Source organism: Syngnathus scovelli, chromosome 20 (assembly GCF_024217435.2).
Source record: "Syngnathus scovelli strain Florida chromosome 20, RoL_Ssco_1.2, whole genome shotgun sequence".
Classification (NCBI taxonomy): domain Eukaryota; kingdom Metazoa; phylum Chordata; class Actinopteri; order Syngnathiformes; family Syngnathidae; genus Syngnathus; species Syngnathus scovelli.
The window spans coordinates 1,500,061-1,517,258 of record NC_090866.1 but is presented as its reverse complement, the minus strand read 5'-3'; the positions used below and the strand labels follow the sequence as shown (position 1 = coordinate 1,517,258).

The 17,198-nt window shown below is 43.4% G+C and overlaps 2 protein-coding genes across 3 annotated transcripts in view; one reads left to right on the top strand and one right to left on the bottom strand.

Annotated features, from left to right (window-relative positions):
- The window catches only part of LOC125989976 (uncharacterized), a 340,553-nt gene that overhangs the window by 28,015 nt on the left and 295,340 nt on the right, over positions 1–17,198 (top strand). The gene's annotated exons all lie outside the window — the stretch shown is intronic.
- LOC125989985 (janus kinase and microtubule-interacting protein 3-like) overlaps positions 1–17,198 on the bottom strand; it is a 298,361-nt gene that overhangs the window by 22,376 nt on the left and 258,787 nt on the right. Inside the window, exons 1-7 of one of the 2 annotated variants that reach the window (XM_068649204.1) lie at positions 16,863–17,010; positions 16,390–16,609; positions 16,178–16,291; positions 15,791–15,946; positions 15,612–15,730; positions 14,722–14,792; positions 14,481–14,585 (exon numbers count right to left, since the gene is read on the bottom strand). The exons of the other annotated variant lie outside the window; for it this stretch is intronic. The gene's annotated coding sequence lies outside the window, so the exon portion shown is untranslated. Of the gene's footprint in view, positions 1–14,480; positions 14,586–14,721; positions 14,793–15,611; positions 15,731–15,790; positions 15,947–16,177; positions 16,292–16,389; positions 16,610–16,862; positions 17,011–17,198 lie in introns of those variants that run through there. 2 annotated transcript variants of the gene reach the window in all.

The window sequence follows — 17,198 nt, the reverse complement described above, 5'->3', positions numbered from 1 at the left end:
ACATTGTCATTGGCACATGGAATGTGCGGACCCTCAGGGGTATTGGGAAGTTGGAACAACTGGACCATGAAATGAAACGATACAGATGGAACATCTTAGGCCTATGCGAAGTGCGCTACAAGAATTTTGGAGAAAGAACCACACCAGAGAATCATAAATTCTATTTTAGTGGTAGAGAAGACCGCCATGAACATGGAGTAGGGTTCCTTGTTAACAAAGAGGTCACAGGGGCAGTAATTGCATGCCAACCCATCAACAGCCGGATCATAACCATACGATTGAAATCACTGCCTTTCAACCTCACCATAATACAAGCGTATGCACCAACAACAGACCACCCAGATGAAGAAGTCGAAGACTTTTACCATCAACTACAAAAAGTAATTGACGAAACACCAAAAAAAGACATATTAGTCGTGCAGGGTGACTGGAATGGAAAGATAGGAAAGGATGCCTTCAACGACTGGAAAAGTACATGTGGACCCTACTGTAATGACATCTCAAATGACAGAGGGCTGCGGCTTCTTGAATTTGCCAGCTTGAATGAACTTAAAATCATGAACAATCTGGGGCCACACAAGAAATCAAGAAGAATGACCTGGCTCAGCCCAGGAGGACTTTACCAAAGCCAAATTGACTATATCATGATCCAACAACGCTTCAAATCTAGTGTAAACATCGCAAGGACAAGAACATTCCCAGGAGCAGATATTGGAAGTGACCACAGCCTCGTAATGATGACCTTTTCCCTACGTCTGAAAAAGATCCAGAAAGCTGGGGGCACCAGACTAAAATTCAACCTAGAAAAGCTGAAAGATCCTACCATTTTGGAATCCTTCAAGGCCAACATCGGAGGAAAATTTGTACCACTACTCACATTGAATGAAGATGTAGATGTAGAATCTTTAACACACTCCTTTACCTCAGCCATCACTGAAACAGCTAGCGACATTATCGGAAAACACCGCCCGAAGAAGAAACCATGGATAACTGACGAAATATTGGAGCTATGTGATAAACGCAGAGAGCTGAGATGGAAAAAGAACACAACAGAGGGCCTGACACAATACAGAAAGACCAACCTACGAGTTAAAAACGAAATAAACCAAGCAAGAGAAGCGTGGATTGGAGATCAGTGCAAAGATATTGAAGACAGCCTACTCAAAAACAACAGTAAAAAGGCCTTCCAGACAATCAAAGACCTCACCTCCACAAAGCGATCAAGGACCACAATAATACAAGACTCCAAAGGGAATTGCTTAACCGAAGAAGCACAAGTGAGAAAGAGATGGACAGAATACTGCTCCGAACTATACACACATAAAATAAAAGGCAACCCAAAAGTCCTTACTGCCCCTGCAGCAACAAACAATCACAAGGACTCTATACTGCGAGAAGAAATAGTTTCAGCAGTACAGTCACTAAAACCAGGAAAATCACCAGGCGTGGATAACATCACAGCGGAACTGATCAAGGCGGGGGGTGACCCGATCATAGATGCACTTTTACTTATCTGCAACAAAATCTGGACAACAGGCGAGTGGCCAACATCATGGACACAATCACTTATTATCACCCTTCTCAAAAAAGGCAACGTCCAGCTCTGCCAAAACTACCGCACTATCAGCCTCATCAGCCATCCCAGTAAGGTAATGCTAAAAGTTATATTAAGAAGACTAATGCCCTAAGCCGAAAAGATAATAGCAGAAGAACAGGCTGGATTCAGACCAGGTCGCAGCACCACAGAACAAATATTCAATCTTCGGATACTGTGCGAAAAGTACCAGCAACACCAACAGGATCTCTACCACGTATTCATCGACTTTAAGAAGGCATTCGACCGCGTGTGGCATGAAGCGCTTTGGGCAACCATGAAACGCTATAACATCAATGAGAATATAATTGCAGTCATTGAGAACTTATACAAGACAGCCACAAGTGCGGTATACCTACAAAACAACATAGGAGAGTGGTTTAGGACAACAATAGGAGTGCGTCAAGGTTGCTTGCTATCCCCCATGCTCTTCAACATCTTCCTTGAAAGAATAATGTCAGAGGCCCTTGAACAACATGAAGGCTCAGTAAGCATTGGAGGCAGAAAGATCACCAATCTCCGCTTTGCGGATGATATTGATGGTCTTGCCGGCGACGAACAAGAACTAGTCGACCTGATCCACCGATTAGAAGAGACAGCCACAGACTATGGCATGGAGATAAGTGCAGAAAAAACAAAACTAATGACCAACAACCCCAACGGATTCACCGGAGACATCAAGATTAACAACCAGACCCTAGAGGTAGTCAACAACTTTAAATACCTAGGTGCTGTGGTCTCAGATGAAGGATCTAAACCCGAAATACTTGCCAGGATTGCCCAAACTACAAATGCAATGACCAAGCTGAAGACCATCTGGAACAACAAAAATATCTCTACCAGAACGAAGATCAGACTAATGCGCTCCCTAGTAATCTCAATCTTTCTATATGCTTGTGAATCCTGGACCCTAACAGCAGACACTGAAAAGCGAATCAAGGCACTGGAAATGCGATGCTACAGAAGACTCTTTGGAATATCTTACAAAGACCACATCACAAACGAAGAGGTAAAATCACGTGTAAAGAGTGCAATCGGACCATACGTCGACCTACTAACGACAGTCAAAAGGCGGAAACTGGAATGGTACGGCCATGTCACAAGATCAACAGGACTTGCCAAGGAGATCCTGCAAGGCACAGTGAACAGAGGCAGAAAGAGAGGGAGACAGAAAAAGAGATGGGAGGACAACATAAAGGATTGGACAGGCCTAAAAACATACGAGTTATTGAGAACAGCGGAGAACAGAGAGGAATGGAGAAAACTGACTGTCAAATCCTCAGTGGTGCCCCAACGGACAAAGGTCTAAGGGATTGGAAGTGGAAGAAGAAGGAAGTGGCGGCCTGCGACCTTGTTGGCCTCTACCTCCTCCTCTGCCTTGCTGGGACCCTTGGAAGAAGACTGTTGTATCTTCATCTAGTTCATCATCATCATTATCTAGATGAAATACATCAGAACCTTTGCCTTTTTTGATCACTTTTTCAGCATGTCTGGCCCATTGCATAGTTGTTGTCACACTTGCAACATCCACTTTCACCAAATGTTTCCTCACCCAGTTGCCTATTTCAGGGCGGAAATTAGTGAGGAGCGCATTTTTAAGCTGTTGTTGATAAGCAGTCTCAGCTGTATCATTGAATGGGATGCCACTATGCACCCTGAATTCTTTTTCAAATCTCAAACGAAAATCATCAGTATCTTCGCCAGGCTTCTGTTTTATTCCTGCCAAATGACCATAATTCGCTCGTCTTTGAAATATAGTTCGCACTCTTTGCACAAGACCATTCCATTGTGCTGCATACTCCCCTCCCAATTGATTTCCCTCAATGGGATAGGGAAATGATTATTTCTACCTGTATAATTTCCTCTAACCTTTGCCCAGTCTTTTCCCAAGGAGGACATTGCAGCTTCTCCTGCCTCATGTCCATTCAGTCTATAGGAATGTATAATTCCAGCCATGTCCTCTGCCCATATATCTGGGTCTTCAGCAACAGGGGTAACCCCTTCAACTGCTTTTCTTGCCTCTTCCAGAGTCCATGGCCGGAAAACATATGTATGTGGGGGTTGGCCTTCGCCTACAATAGGGTTTGGCACCTGTATTATTGGGCACACATCAACATTGTCTACATTTTGAGAAAATTTAGCAGCAGTGGTCAAACTTCTTGTTTGTACAGGACTTCTAATAATGTGACCCTGACTTCTTTTGCTGTTATATGGGGGGGGGGGCTGCAGGTTTGTTAAGCTTGGATACAAGTTTTGCGTACGAGCGGAAGGCCCCTTTTGCTCCTCTGCTTGAGCTGCGCCTTCAGTTTCGGCTGGAGTCATGGCCGCGGCAGTGCGCCTGCGCACTGCGGCCTCATTGTCTTCCGGCTTGACAAACATAGTCTCAGCCTCATCACCTTTCATCTTTCTATCTTTTGTCTTTTGGATTTGTTCTTTTCTCTCTTGTGAAGCTTTCAACCACATTTTAGCACAATCCAATTCTCTCTCTTTTCTTTTCTTTTTCAGTCCATTTTTCTTTTTATCCACACTCTCTTCTAAAACATCAACTACTATCTTCCACACTTCAACTCTCAACTTCCCTTCTACTCCATACTTTTTCTTCCACTTCGGCATATATTGCATACAATTAAGAAATCTACTCGCCATGTACTTCTCATCTCCGTCAAGAGGTAGAGATTTACCGTTTTTATTTCCCATCTTAATTCTAGTAATTTTAGGTTATACAATTTATTTTTCTCAAAAATATTATTATTATTATTATTATTATTATTGTTATTTATTTCTTTGACTCTTTGAGGATCCTCAATGCAGGTTTAAATCGACCTTTCAACAAATTACTAGCCTGTATTATTGCCGTGGATCAATGCTAGAACTGCTATTTAGTCAATTTATCCTACCAGTCACACTCTCAACCACACATACTCAAACGCTTTTTATTTTTCTCATGGCTCGGACAAACCAAAACTGTATCTCATAGCTCGGACAAACCAAAGCCGTATCTCATAGCTCGGACAAACCAAAGCCATATCTCATAGCTCGGACAAACCAAAGCCGTATCTCATAGCTCGGACGAACCAAAGCCGTATCTCATAGCTCGGACAAACCAAAGCCGTATCTCTCGTGCACCTGTGGTTTTTTACGCGTTTCACAAACACAACACAATCACACAACTTCAGGCCTTTAACTTACTTTTCCCCTGGTTCGTTGCACTGCCGGGTCCCGTCAATCCACCTCTGTCAGACGAAAGCAGACCTAAGATGCTGGCCCAGCGAAGAATTTCCTTCCCAGGTCTTTCTTTACCAGGTCCGGCTAGTGGACGCTGGCCCGTCGACGGTGTACAGCGCGTCGTCCTCCGTCAGCCAGATGATGGGTATGAGAGGTCCCGGGTTTCGGCACCAAAATGTTAGAGATTTGCTCACTCCAACTTATTTTGCAAGAACCACACGGGAGACAGGCAAGTTCTTTTAGACACCTGCAGGTGGAGAGATCACTCGCTACAGGAATGAAATCTGGGAAGTCTCCTTCCTGCAAGGGCATATTTATTAGGAGGAACAGAGCGGGGGTGAGAGTGACTGAAAAGGAAACCCTTGTGCTCTAGTCAAAACATATCAGGGGATGTTTTACGACCTTGTGTAGGATGAGACAAGGTAGGTTATTTATTACCGGTTGCATTCCAACATAATCATACGATAAGGATACTTTGAAAAACCCTAACAGTGAGGACAGCAGAAAAGATCATCAGGTCACCCCTTCCAGCCATTCAGGAACTGTACACTTCATCAAAGACACTACTCATCCTGCACACAGACTGTTCTCCCTTCTACCATCAGGGAAGCGGTACCGCAACTTGCGGTCCCGCACAAGCAGACTGAGTAACAGCTTCTTTCCTCAAGCCATCAGACTCATGAACACACTGAGGAAAACCACTTGAACATTCCAAAGTCACCATGCCACTTGGCACTTTACTCTTGCACCTTATATACAGATCTACACTTTTTCACTTTACTTCTATGACCACTGATTGTACTTCTGCTGCTGTGTATGTATGTTTGTGTGTGTGTGTGTGTGTGTGGGGGGGGGGGGGGGTTGTGTGTTATGTCTGTATTATGTCAACACTCTTATTACGCACCGTGTGTGTGTGTGTGTGCGTGTGTGTGAATTTGAGAGAGAGTATTTTACTGTATAGTATTGCACATGTCTTATCAGCATGTTAGTGTTTGAATGACTGCAATGTGTAAGTGTGCATTGTTTGTGTATATGTTGTGAATGAATATGTCAGAGAAAGAATTGTAAATTCAGTATGAGTAAGTTAGCTGTGTGTGTGTGTGTGTGTGTGTTGTGTGTTGTGTGTATGTGTGTGTGAGAAAGAAAGAGATTTATGTCAATGTCTTATTTAAATGTTTTTAGTTAAACTGCACATTGGAGACTGGTCAAACGCAATTTCAAACTTCTGTGCTAACCCTGTTACATAGAATTTTTGACAATAAAGTAAACTTGAACTTGAACACTATGAGAATAGTGGCGTGACATAAATTGTTTGGAGAAGCACAAATGTGATTTTTACTTTTTGATTTCTTTGCTTGGCTAAAAATGTATTCTGTAACAGCTTAAAGCAATATTGTTAGTCAATTCGATCAAGAGACCCGTCACTATGAGAATAGTGGCGTGACATAAATTGTTTAAAGAAATAGATCAAAGGTTTGGATTTTTATTTCAGAGTTAATTGAAGCGTAACTTTAAAAAGTTATTCTCATGAAACAGGAAGTGAAGAAAAGGGGAAGTGAAAGGTTTTACCAGGGGCTAGCTGTACATTTGGTGGAAAGTAATGCGTGGTCAGGGCGGAAACAGCTGCTGAAGGCAACAGGTGTCCGAGCGTGGGAAAACTGGGCAATCATACCCTATAGGAGGCGTGGGAAAACTGACCAGTTTTATTCTATAGGGGCGTGGGAAAACTGGGCAGTCTTACCCTATAGGGAGGGTATAGAAGAAAGAAGGGGGGGGGGGGGACAGAGAAGTCTATAATAAGTTCTGCAGGGGCAGCTACGGGGCTTTTTCCCCCAAAGAGCGCTCATACGTGAAGAAGCCCGAGATCTTTGTGTGAGACGCAGGATCGCTGGTCTGAAATTAACTTGAATTTACTCCAAAGAATTGGACTGGACAACTTTGCAGGAGAAACTACGTGAGGGGAACGACTTTTCTGTATTTTAGCGAGGGTGGGGAAAAGTCATCGGGCCGCCGGTCCCCTCGAGGCCAGCCTGTTCCTCCAATTTGGATTTTAGAAGTAAGATCGAATTGATCACTCGACTTTGCTTCCACCAAAAATAGCACGCAGCTGGTATTTACTTTTTCCCTCTTTCATGAACTGTGTTTTGCAATCGAATTGTTCCGGGATTGAATGATTTTATTAACACGGGTATCAGTGGGTGAAATTGTTCGGTTTCTGGAGTGATTAAGATTTGTAATTCTATTTCATGTTTCTTCAATAAATGTGTTGTGTATATTCATCTACTTCGTTGTGCGCTCATTTGTACTGAATGTGCAATCGATGGTTCGGGGTTGATTTGACAATTTGATTAATGTGCGGGGGGTTATTATGGTATAACATAGGACCGTAATAAATAAAAGTAACATCAGACAATTTTAGAGAATTGAATAACTTTCGTAGTTATTTGAGACACGAGTGAATTTCAATCCGTTTGAAAGTTTGCTTCGTCTGAATATATTAACGGAAGTGTTTGAATCGGATTATTGGTTTGGTGTAGAACTGAAAGTAATTTAATTATTTGAAGGGCGCAGGCCCGTTTCCGCTTTTGACGGGCCGCGTAAAAAGTAACTCCGAACATGTTAGAGAATTAAATAACTTTCGTAGATATTTAAGGGAAGAGTGAATTTCGTTAAAAGTGAATTCGTTTGAAAATGTACTTCCTCTAAATAAAATAACGACGATGGTTAAAATAGATTATTTGAGTTGGTGAAGGATAAAAGTATTTCGATTGTCCGTCGGGCGCGGCCCAGTTCTTAATTTTGTCGGGCCGCGTCAAAAGTTAAACAGGACCCGATCGAAAAATAGACTTGCCTTCCAAATTAATTACTGGGCAAATCTAAACAGAGTAAGACATTTTTATTCGTTTTAAGAGAGTTATTCTTTTTAAAGCAATCAAGTGGGGTGAAGCACTCCGACAGTTAAGTGCTAGATCTACATATAAGTTAGAATTAATAACGTAAAGTGCATTAATTTTCTCCTTAAATGCTATTATTGTCACACTTTTATTAATTCGATTCTCTTTCGAATAAAAAAGTTGGTCGGCTCGCTGCTTGAGCGACCAAGTAGAACGGACCCATATCAACATTTACTTCGGCAAAACTAGTGCTAGGGTGCGCTATACAAACGAATCCCTGAGGTCTTAACAAAGACATCTAAAAATATCCGTAACATAATACAAAAACATTAGCGGGGAGCCATCAATACGATGCGGTCACTTCGAAGTTGTCATGTAACATGGGGGGTAGAGATGGTGCAAATGGTAGAATATGGATTGTTCACAGGAATAAATTGGCAGAGTTGAAATTCCAAATTTGTCCAAAAGATGGCGCCAGACCAAAACGTGAGACCAAAAGAGGGGCCAGAATAAGCTAAGCCAGTTAAAATAGAAATAAAAGAGGAACACGGTGTCAGAGTGTGAGTCACGCATGGAAACACAAATGTGATTTTTATTTTTTGATTTCTTTGCTTGGCTAAAAATGTATTCTGTAACCGCTTTAAGCAATATTATTTGTCAATTCGATCAAGAGACCCGGCACTATGAGAATAGTGGCGTGACATAAATTGTTTGGAGAAGCACAAATGTGATTTTTATTTTTTTATTTCTTTGCTTGGCTAAAAATGTATTCTGTAACCGCTTTAAGCAATATTATTTGTCAATTCGATCAAGAGACCCGCCACTATGAGTATAGTGGCGTGACATAAATTGTTTGGAGAAGCACAAATGTGATTTTTATTTTTTGATTTCTTTGCTTGGCTAAAAATGTATTCTGTAACCGCTTTAAGCAATATTCTTTGTCAATTCGATCAAGAGACCCGTCACTATGAGAATAGTGGCGTGACATAAATTGTTTAAAGAAATAGATCAAAGGTTTGGATTTTTATTTCAGAGTTAATTGAAGCGTAACTTTAAAAAGTTATTCTCATGAAACAGGAAGTGAAGAAAAGGGGAAGTGAAAGGTTTTACCAGGGGCTAGCTGTACATTTGGTGGAAAGTAATGCGTGGTCAGGGCGGAAACAGCTGCTGAAGGCAACAGGTGTCCGAGCGTGGGAAAACTGGGCAATCATACCCTATAGGAGGCGTGGGAAAACTGACCAGTTTTATTCTATAGGGGCGTGGGAAAACTGGGCAGTCTTACCCTATAGGGAGGGTATAGAAGAAAGAAAGGGGGGGGGGACAGAGAAGTCTATAATAAGTTCTGCAGGGGCAGCTACGGGGCTTTTTCCCCCAAAGAGCGCTCATACGTGAAGAAGCCCGAGATCTTTGTGTGAGACGCAGGATCGCTGGTCTGAAATTAACTTGAATTTACTCCAAAGAATTGGACTGGACAACTTTGCAGGAGAAACTACGTGAGGGGAACGAATTTTCTGTATTTTAGCAAGGGTGGGGAAAAGTCATCGGGCCGCCGGTCCCCTCGAGGCCAGTCTGTTCCTCCAATTTGGATTTTAGAAGTAAGATCGAATTGATCACTCGACTTTGCTTCCACCAAAAATAGCACGCAGCTGGTATTTACTTTTTCCCTCTTTCATGAACTGTGTTTTGCAATCGAATTGTTCCGGGATTGAATGATTTTATTAACACGGGTATCAGTGGGTGAAATTGTTCGGTTTCTGGAGTGATTAAGATTTGTAATTCTATTTCATGTTTCTTCAATAAATGTGTTGTGTATATTCATCTACTTCGTTGTGCGCTGATTTGTACTGAATGTGCAATCGATGGTTCGGGGTTGATTTGACAATTTGATTAATGTGCGGGGGGTTATTATGGTATAACATAGGACCGTAATAAATAAAAGTAACATCAGACAATTTTAGAGAATTGAATAACTTTCGTAGTTATTTGAGACACGAGTGAATTTCAATCCGTTTGAAAGTTTGCTTCGTCTGAATATATTAACGGAAGTGTTTGAATCGGATTATTGGTTTGGTGTAGAACTGAAAGTAATTTAATTATTTGAAGGGCGCAGGCCCGTTTCCCCTTTTGACGGGCCGCGTAAAAAGTAACTCCGAACATGTTAGAGAATTAAATAACTTTCGTAGATATTTAAGGGAAGAGTGAATTTCGTTAAAAGTGAATTCGTTTGAAAATTTACTTCCTCTAAATAAAATAACGACGATGGTTAAAATAGATTATTTGAGTTGGTAAAGGATAAAAGTATTTCGATTGTCCGTCGGGCGCGGCCCAGTTCTTAATTTTGTCGGGCCGCGTCAAAAGTTAAACAGGACCCGATCGAAAAATAGACTTGCCTTCCAAATTAATTACTGGGCAAATCTAAACAGAGTAAGACATTTTTATTCGTTTTAAGAGAGTTATTCTTTTTAAAGCAATCAAGTGGGGTGAAGCACTCCGACAGTTAAGTGCTAGATCTACATATAAGTTAGAATTAACGTAAAGTGCATTAATTTTCTCCTTAAATGCTATTATTGTCACACTTTTATTAATTCGATTCTCTTTCGAATAAAAAAGTTGGTCGGCTCGCTGCTTGAGCGACCAAGTAGAACGGACCCATATCAACATTTACTTCGGCAAAACTAGTGCTAGGGTGCGCTATACAAACGAATCCCTGAGGTCTTAACAAAGACATCTAAAAATATCCGTAACATAATACAAAAACATTAGCGGGGAGCCATCAATACGATGCGGTCACTTCGAAGTTGTCATGTAACATGGGGGGTAGAGATGGTGCAAATGGTAGAATATGGATTGTTCACAGGAATAAATTGGCAGAGTTGAAATTCCAAATTTGTCCAAAAGATGGCGCCAGACCAAAACGTGAGACCAAAAGAGGGGCCAGAATAAGCTAAGCCAGTTAAAATAGAAATAAAAGAGGAACACGGTGTCAGAGTGTGAGTCACGCATGGAAGCACAAATGTGATTTTTATTTTTTGATTTCTTTACTTGGCTAAAAATGTATTCTGTAACCGCTTTAAGCAATATTATTTGTCAATTCGATCAAGAGACCCGGCACTATGAGAATAGTGGCGTGACATAAATTGTTTGGAGAAGCACAAATGTGATTTTTATTTTTTTATTTCTTTGCTTGGCTAAAAATGTATTCTGTAACCGCTTTAAGCAATATTATTTGTCAATTCGATCAAGAGACCCGTCACTATGAGTATAGTGGCGTGACATAAATTGTTTGGAGAAGCACAAATGTGATTTTTATTTTTTGATTTCTTTGCTTGGCTAAAAATGTATTCTGTAACCGCTTTAAGCAATATTCTTTGTCAATTCGATCAAGAGACCCGTCACTATGAGAATAGTGGCGTGACATAAATTGTTTGGAGAAGCACAAATGTGATTTTTATTTTTTGATTTCTTTGCTTGGCTAAAAATGTATTCTGTAACCGCTTTAAGCAATATTATTTGTCAATTCGATCAAGAGACCCGTCACTATGAGAATAGTGGCGTGACCTAAATTGTTTAGAGAAGTAGGTCAAGGGTTTGGATTTTTATTTCAGAGTTAATTGAAGCGTAACTTTAAAAAGTTATTGTTAGATAAATTGTATATATATGTTATCATGCGTTCCCTAATGAGTACTTATTAATAAAGTTATTGCGCAGAATGCTTGCTGTTTCTTCTTGCAGACATCACCTAGTCCACAACAAGTCAAACGATGCTGTCTGGAGCTTCCTGACCTTCTACACATCTGGGAATCCAAGAAAGTTGTTGATGTCATTTTGTCTATGCACTCTTTTCACATGACTACTTTGTTTCCCATAACATTTTATCCTTGCGACTTCTAGTTTCACATAGAATCTCGTTTATTCTCTCATGAGACAAAGCCCACGCTTTCCCCCCCACCTATCAGGGGCTAGTCTCACATTGTAGGTAGGGCATTCCTGAATAAAAAGAGAGGAGTGTAAACAAGACCTTTAGTGTATTTTGGATTGCTGTAAGTCTGGATGCTCTCCTCGCGAGAAAAGATCAACATTCTGTCTCACTGGTTTTGTCTGCTGATCCTTTTGCTGAATCTGAACCTAACAGTTATTTTCATGGAACAGGAAGAGAAGAAAAGGGGAAGTGAAAGGTTTTACCAGGGGCTAGCTGTGCATTTGGTGGAAAGTACTGTGTGGTCAGGGCGAAAACAGCTGCTGAAGGCCACAGATGTCCAAGCGTGGGAAGAAAACGGGGCACTACTACCCTATAGTAGGCGTGGGAAAACTGACCAGTTCATTCTATAGGTGTGGGAAAACTGGGCAGTCTTACCCTATAGGGAAGGTATAGGACAAAGAAAGGGGAGGGGGGGACAGAGAAGTCTATAAAAAGTCCTGCAGGGACAGCTTTAGGGCTTTTTTCCCCCAAAAGAGCGCTCATACGTGAAGAAGCCCGGAGGAGTTTCAAGATTTTTTTCCAAAGTCCCGAAGATCTTTGTGTGAGACGCAGGATCGCTAGACTGAAATTAACTTGGATTTACTCCCAAAAATTGGACTGGACAACTTTACAGGAGAAATAGGTGAGGGTTTACCGTTTTTATGTATTTTAGCGAGAGGGGGGAATAGTCATCGGGCCGCCGGCTCCCTCGAGGCCAGCCTGTTTCTCTAATATGGATTTTAGAAGTAAGATCGAATTGATCACTCGACTTTGCTTCCACCAAAAATAGCACCCAGCTGGTATTTACCTCTTCCCTCTTTCATGAACTGTGTTTTGCAGTCGAATTGTTCTGGGATTGAATGATTTTATTAACACGGGTATCAGTGAGTGAAATTGTTCGGTTTCTGGAGTAATTGAGATTTGTAATTCTATTCCATGTTTCTTCAATAAATGTGTTTTGTATATTACTTCGTTGTGCGCGGATTTGTACTGAATATGCAACCGATGGTTTGGGGCCGATTTAAATAAAATAAATTAACGGAAGTGTTTAAATCGGATTATTGGTTTTGTGTAGAACGGAAAGTTATTTAACTATTTGAAAGGCTCAGGCCCGCTTCCCCTTTTTGACGGGCCGCGTAAAAAATAACTCCGAACAAGTTAGAGACTTGAATAACTTCCGTAGTTATTTGAGCCACGAGTGAATTTTGATCCGTTCGAAAGTTTGTTTCGTCTGAATAAATTAACAAAAGTGTTTAAATCGGATTATTGGTTTTGTGTAGAACGGAAAGTTATTTAACCATTTGAAAGGCTCAGGCCTGCTTCCCCTTTTTGACGGGCCGCGTAAAAAATAACTCCGAACAAGTTAGAGACTTGAATAACTTCCGTAGTTATTTGAGCCACGGGTGAATTTCGATCCGTTCGAAAGGTTGTTTCGTCTGAAAAAATTAACGGAGGTGTTTAAATCGGATTATTGGTTTTGTGTAGAACGGAAAGTTATTTAACTATTTGAAAGGCTCAGGCCCGCTTCCCCTTTTTGACGGGCCGCGGAAAAAGTAACTCCGAGCAAGTTAGAGAATTAAATAACTTTCGTAAATATTTAAGGGAAGAGTGGATATCGTTAAAAGTGAATTCGGTTGAAAATGTACTTTTAAATAACATAACGACGATGGTTAAAATAAATCATTAGAGTTAGTGGAGGATAAAAGTATTTCGATTGTCCGTCGGGCGCGGCCCAGTTCCTAAATTTGTCGGGCCGCGTCAAAAGTGAAATGGGACACGATCAAAAAATAGACTTGCCTTCCAAATTAATTATTGGGCAAATCTAAATAGAGTAAGACATTTTTATCCGGTTTAAGAAAGTTGTTATTCTTTTTAAAGCAATTAAGTGGGGTGAAGAACTCCGACGGTTAAGTGCTAGATCTACGTATAGGAAGTTAGAATTAATAATCTAAAGTGCTTTAATTTTCTTCTTAAATGCTATTATTGTCACACTTTTTTTAATTTGATTCTCTTTCGAATAAAAAAGTTGGTCGGCTCGCTGCATGAGCGACCAAGTGGAACGGACCCATATCAACATTTACTTCGGCAAAACTAGTGCTTGGGTGCGCTATACAAACGAATCCCTGAGGTCTTAACAAAGACATCTAAAAAATATCCGTAACAAAATAAGAACTTCAAACACTAACGGGGAGCCATCATTACGATGCGGTCACTTCGAAGTCTTGCCTCGAATTGAGTTACTCGGCTCGAGCTTAGGGTGACTTGAGAGGGATTGGCGTCGTACAGAAATTAGATTGATTCCGGTGGAGTTAATTTAACTCGGGTGGTTAGATTACGGACAAATCTCCGAACCCGGCTAAGACAAACCCGTTACCGGGAAGCCGGGGGCACCTTATTGAAAGAGGTGCGTTTTACACTACCATCAGCTTTTCTCTGGTCTGAAAGGAGGAGGAGGGAGGCTCCTCCTCCTCCTTTCAGACCAGAGAACACCCGAGGCTGGGTGAGAACGGGGAGGCTGCGACCCGGCCGGGGGTTACGGGAAGGGGCGCCACCTTGATCTCCTTCTCGGCGTCGTAGTCCCCTCCGCTGGTCTGGGCTAGCAGAGCGTAGGCTCATTGCAGCGCTTGATATTCTTGCGTCAGCTGGCGGTAGCGAAGCTCCGCCTCCTCATGCACACACCAATGCAACACAGCACCAGTACCAGAATCAGTTAGACCGGCGACAAAGCACCCGCGACGCAAAGACGAGTCCGATTCCAGGCTGAAGAGGAATGTTTGGCGCCAATACGCTGGCAGAAATGGCGGGCTACCTCTTCGGGTTCCGTGTCGGGGGTTCTGTCGGTGTGAAAAGACAAGGACGATCCGTCCGAGTCCACCAACACGTCTTCGTCGTAGCCGTAAAATGTTTCGATGACCTGCGGGCGCGGAAGCAAACATCTCTCTGAACAAACTGAAGCGACACCTCACAATGAATCGACGAGAGGAACGATAGCGAGAAAAAGGCCATTTCATCTTGCGCAACACCAAGCAGCCGCAAACAAACAGACTCACCTTGCAGGACCTCACGCTTTGTTCCTCCTCAGAGATTCTCGACGTCGGTATCGTAGCAGCAAATCTCTCTCCTGTCGACACAAATAATCCGCCTTTGAGATTCTTTGGATGCAAAGGGAACGAACACGATGACATTTCTGACATGAGCTCCTGTCTCCAGAGCCTGAAAAACACGTCACCGGCGATGATTGGAGGGACGCTCGTCTTTTCCAAAAGTGACAACTACAGGGTGTGTCAGGGTTTTCCAGATTATCTTTATCGTATGATTATGTTGCTTTGACTTTGACTGCAACCTGTAATAAATAATATTATTTATCCCTTATTTATCCCTATCGCTTATCCCTTCCTACACAAAGTCGTAAAACACCCCTTGCTATGTTTTGACTAGAGGTCAAGGGCTTTCTCTATCCAATCCACTCTTACACCCACCCTGTTTCTCTTAATAAAAATGCTCGTGCAGGAGCCGAGAGTCAGACTTCATGCGTACAACGGATGGACTCTCCACCTGCAGGTGTCCAAAAGAACTTACTTGTCTCCCGTGTGGTTCTTGCAAAATAAGTTGGAGCGAGCGCAACTCTAACAGGGTGCATTTTGCCACTAGCTGCCTACGGACAATGACGTCGCGCTCGCGGCTCATGGTTGACGGGCTGAGCAGTCCGTCGTTTTCAGCGCACAGCGAGTGGCAAAGGCGCTGATAAAACGGGAGCTTTGAGCTGCTGAAAACGGCAAAACAAGTCTAAAGCGTGTTCAAACGCGTGCGCACAATGCTCCTGCTTGAAAGCTCGGAATTTAAGGGGCCAATTTTTTGGATGGCGGCCGCCGGCCAAGCTTTGGTTTCCTGGCGACAGCGAGCGAGCGCGGCGCTGCCGTACGTGCACCGAGTCGCCTGCCTGAAGACCTTGGACAAGTCGTCGATGATATGCCGCTGCTCCACAACTTGAAGGAACTCCATTTCACCGTCCTGCTGGCCGCAACCGCGGTCCAGGTCATTGCGCGAACTAGGCCTTCTCTGTGGAACACAAATGCAGTGGACTCTGTTGGCACGCCGCCGTTGTCCGCGTCGACTTACCAAGCTTGCCATCTCCTCGTTTTCCTGGGTGACAAAGCGCACTTTGTTTTCAAGGCGACACAGCACCAGCGAGAGTTCTTCATTCTTCCTGCTCAGGCGTTTGTTTTTGTACAGGAGTGGCAGAAACTGGCTTTCTGTTTCTCTCAGTCGCTTTAGCTGCAAGCATGAAGTGCGGGATGTGAAAGACGCACAACACGCGGGCCAGAACGTATCCATTCCTTTTGCATCGGTTTGAACGGAATCGTGGCTTTGGCTCCCAATAAAAGACATCTACCAGGCAACCGACTCGCCGCGCCGCTCAACTAATAAGCAAGCGCAATGGGTGCCTCGCTGGATGGCGCGCATCAAACGTAGCGCAAACCTTCAAGCGTGCCGTCAATAAATTACCAGTTCATTGCGCTCTTCAGAAAGCAGGGCGTTTCGATCCTCCAGTTTCCTGATGACTGCGCTGAGCTCAGCAATTTTCAGATGAAACCTTCGCGTATCCCGATCCTCCTGAGACTGAAAACGCCCCGCAACACACACACACAACCACTCGTTCAAAGTTCATAACTGTTTTTGTGCTACCTTCCTCCAGCAACGAACTAAGTCATGCGTACTGCAAGTGTGTGATGAGGTGGCTTAAGCTATGAAGAGGATTGCTAGTAGCGCCGTTGACCCCACTTCCAGGGTAGTTTAGGCCCGCCCTTTGGGAATCCCTCAGGGCAGCGATCTGGTGCTCGGCAGCCTGAGTCTGCAGCTGAAGGCGGTGGACGCGGCCGGCCCCAGGGCTTTATCCAAAACACTAACCGCTCTGTCTTTCAGCTTGATCTCATCCATCTGGATGTACAAACGGGGAGCGCTCAGGCAGGCGGGCAAACTCATTTGCCAGAATTGTGACAAAAACAAAGAGAGCAACCGGACGAATTTTATCTTGAATCGACTAGAACACCATTGCTGTGACAAAAGCGAAGCGAGCAACCGGACGTTTTCTTCTTGTGAAATAGAATAGAATGCCTTAGGTGTCATTGCACTGCAGGTATACAACGAAATTGGGAACATAGCCACGCACCGCGCATCTGATCAGTCCTACCAGTCGGCGGATCTCCCTCTCGCAGTCTCTCTTGGTTCGGCTCAGCTCCTCCCGATGCTGGTGACGAGCCGATCGGAGCTCGGCCGCTCGGGACTGCCAGGCCTGCTGGGCCGCTGCCAGGGCTTCTTCCGCACTCCTGGTGGAGTAGACACCGCTCGGTCTCCCGACACCGCCGCGTCTCCTCCACCTCCGCCAGCAAAGCGCCCCCGCTCCTCACCTGAGCAGACATTGCGCCACACCGGGCCGTTGAGACCGCAACGGAGCGCCGCAACGCTTACTGGGGACAAGCTACACAATACGGTAGCGGCCGCATCGGAGCCCGACGTGGCGTGCGGA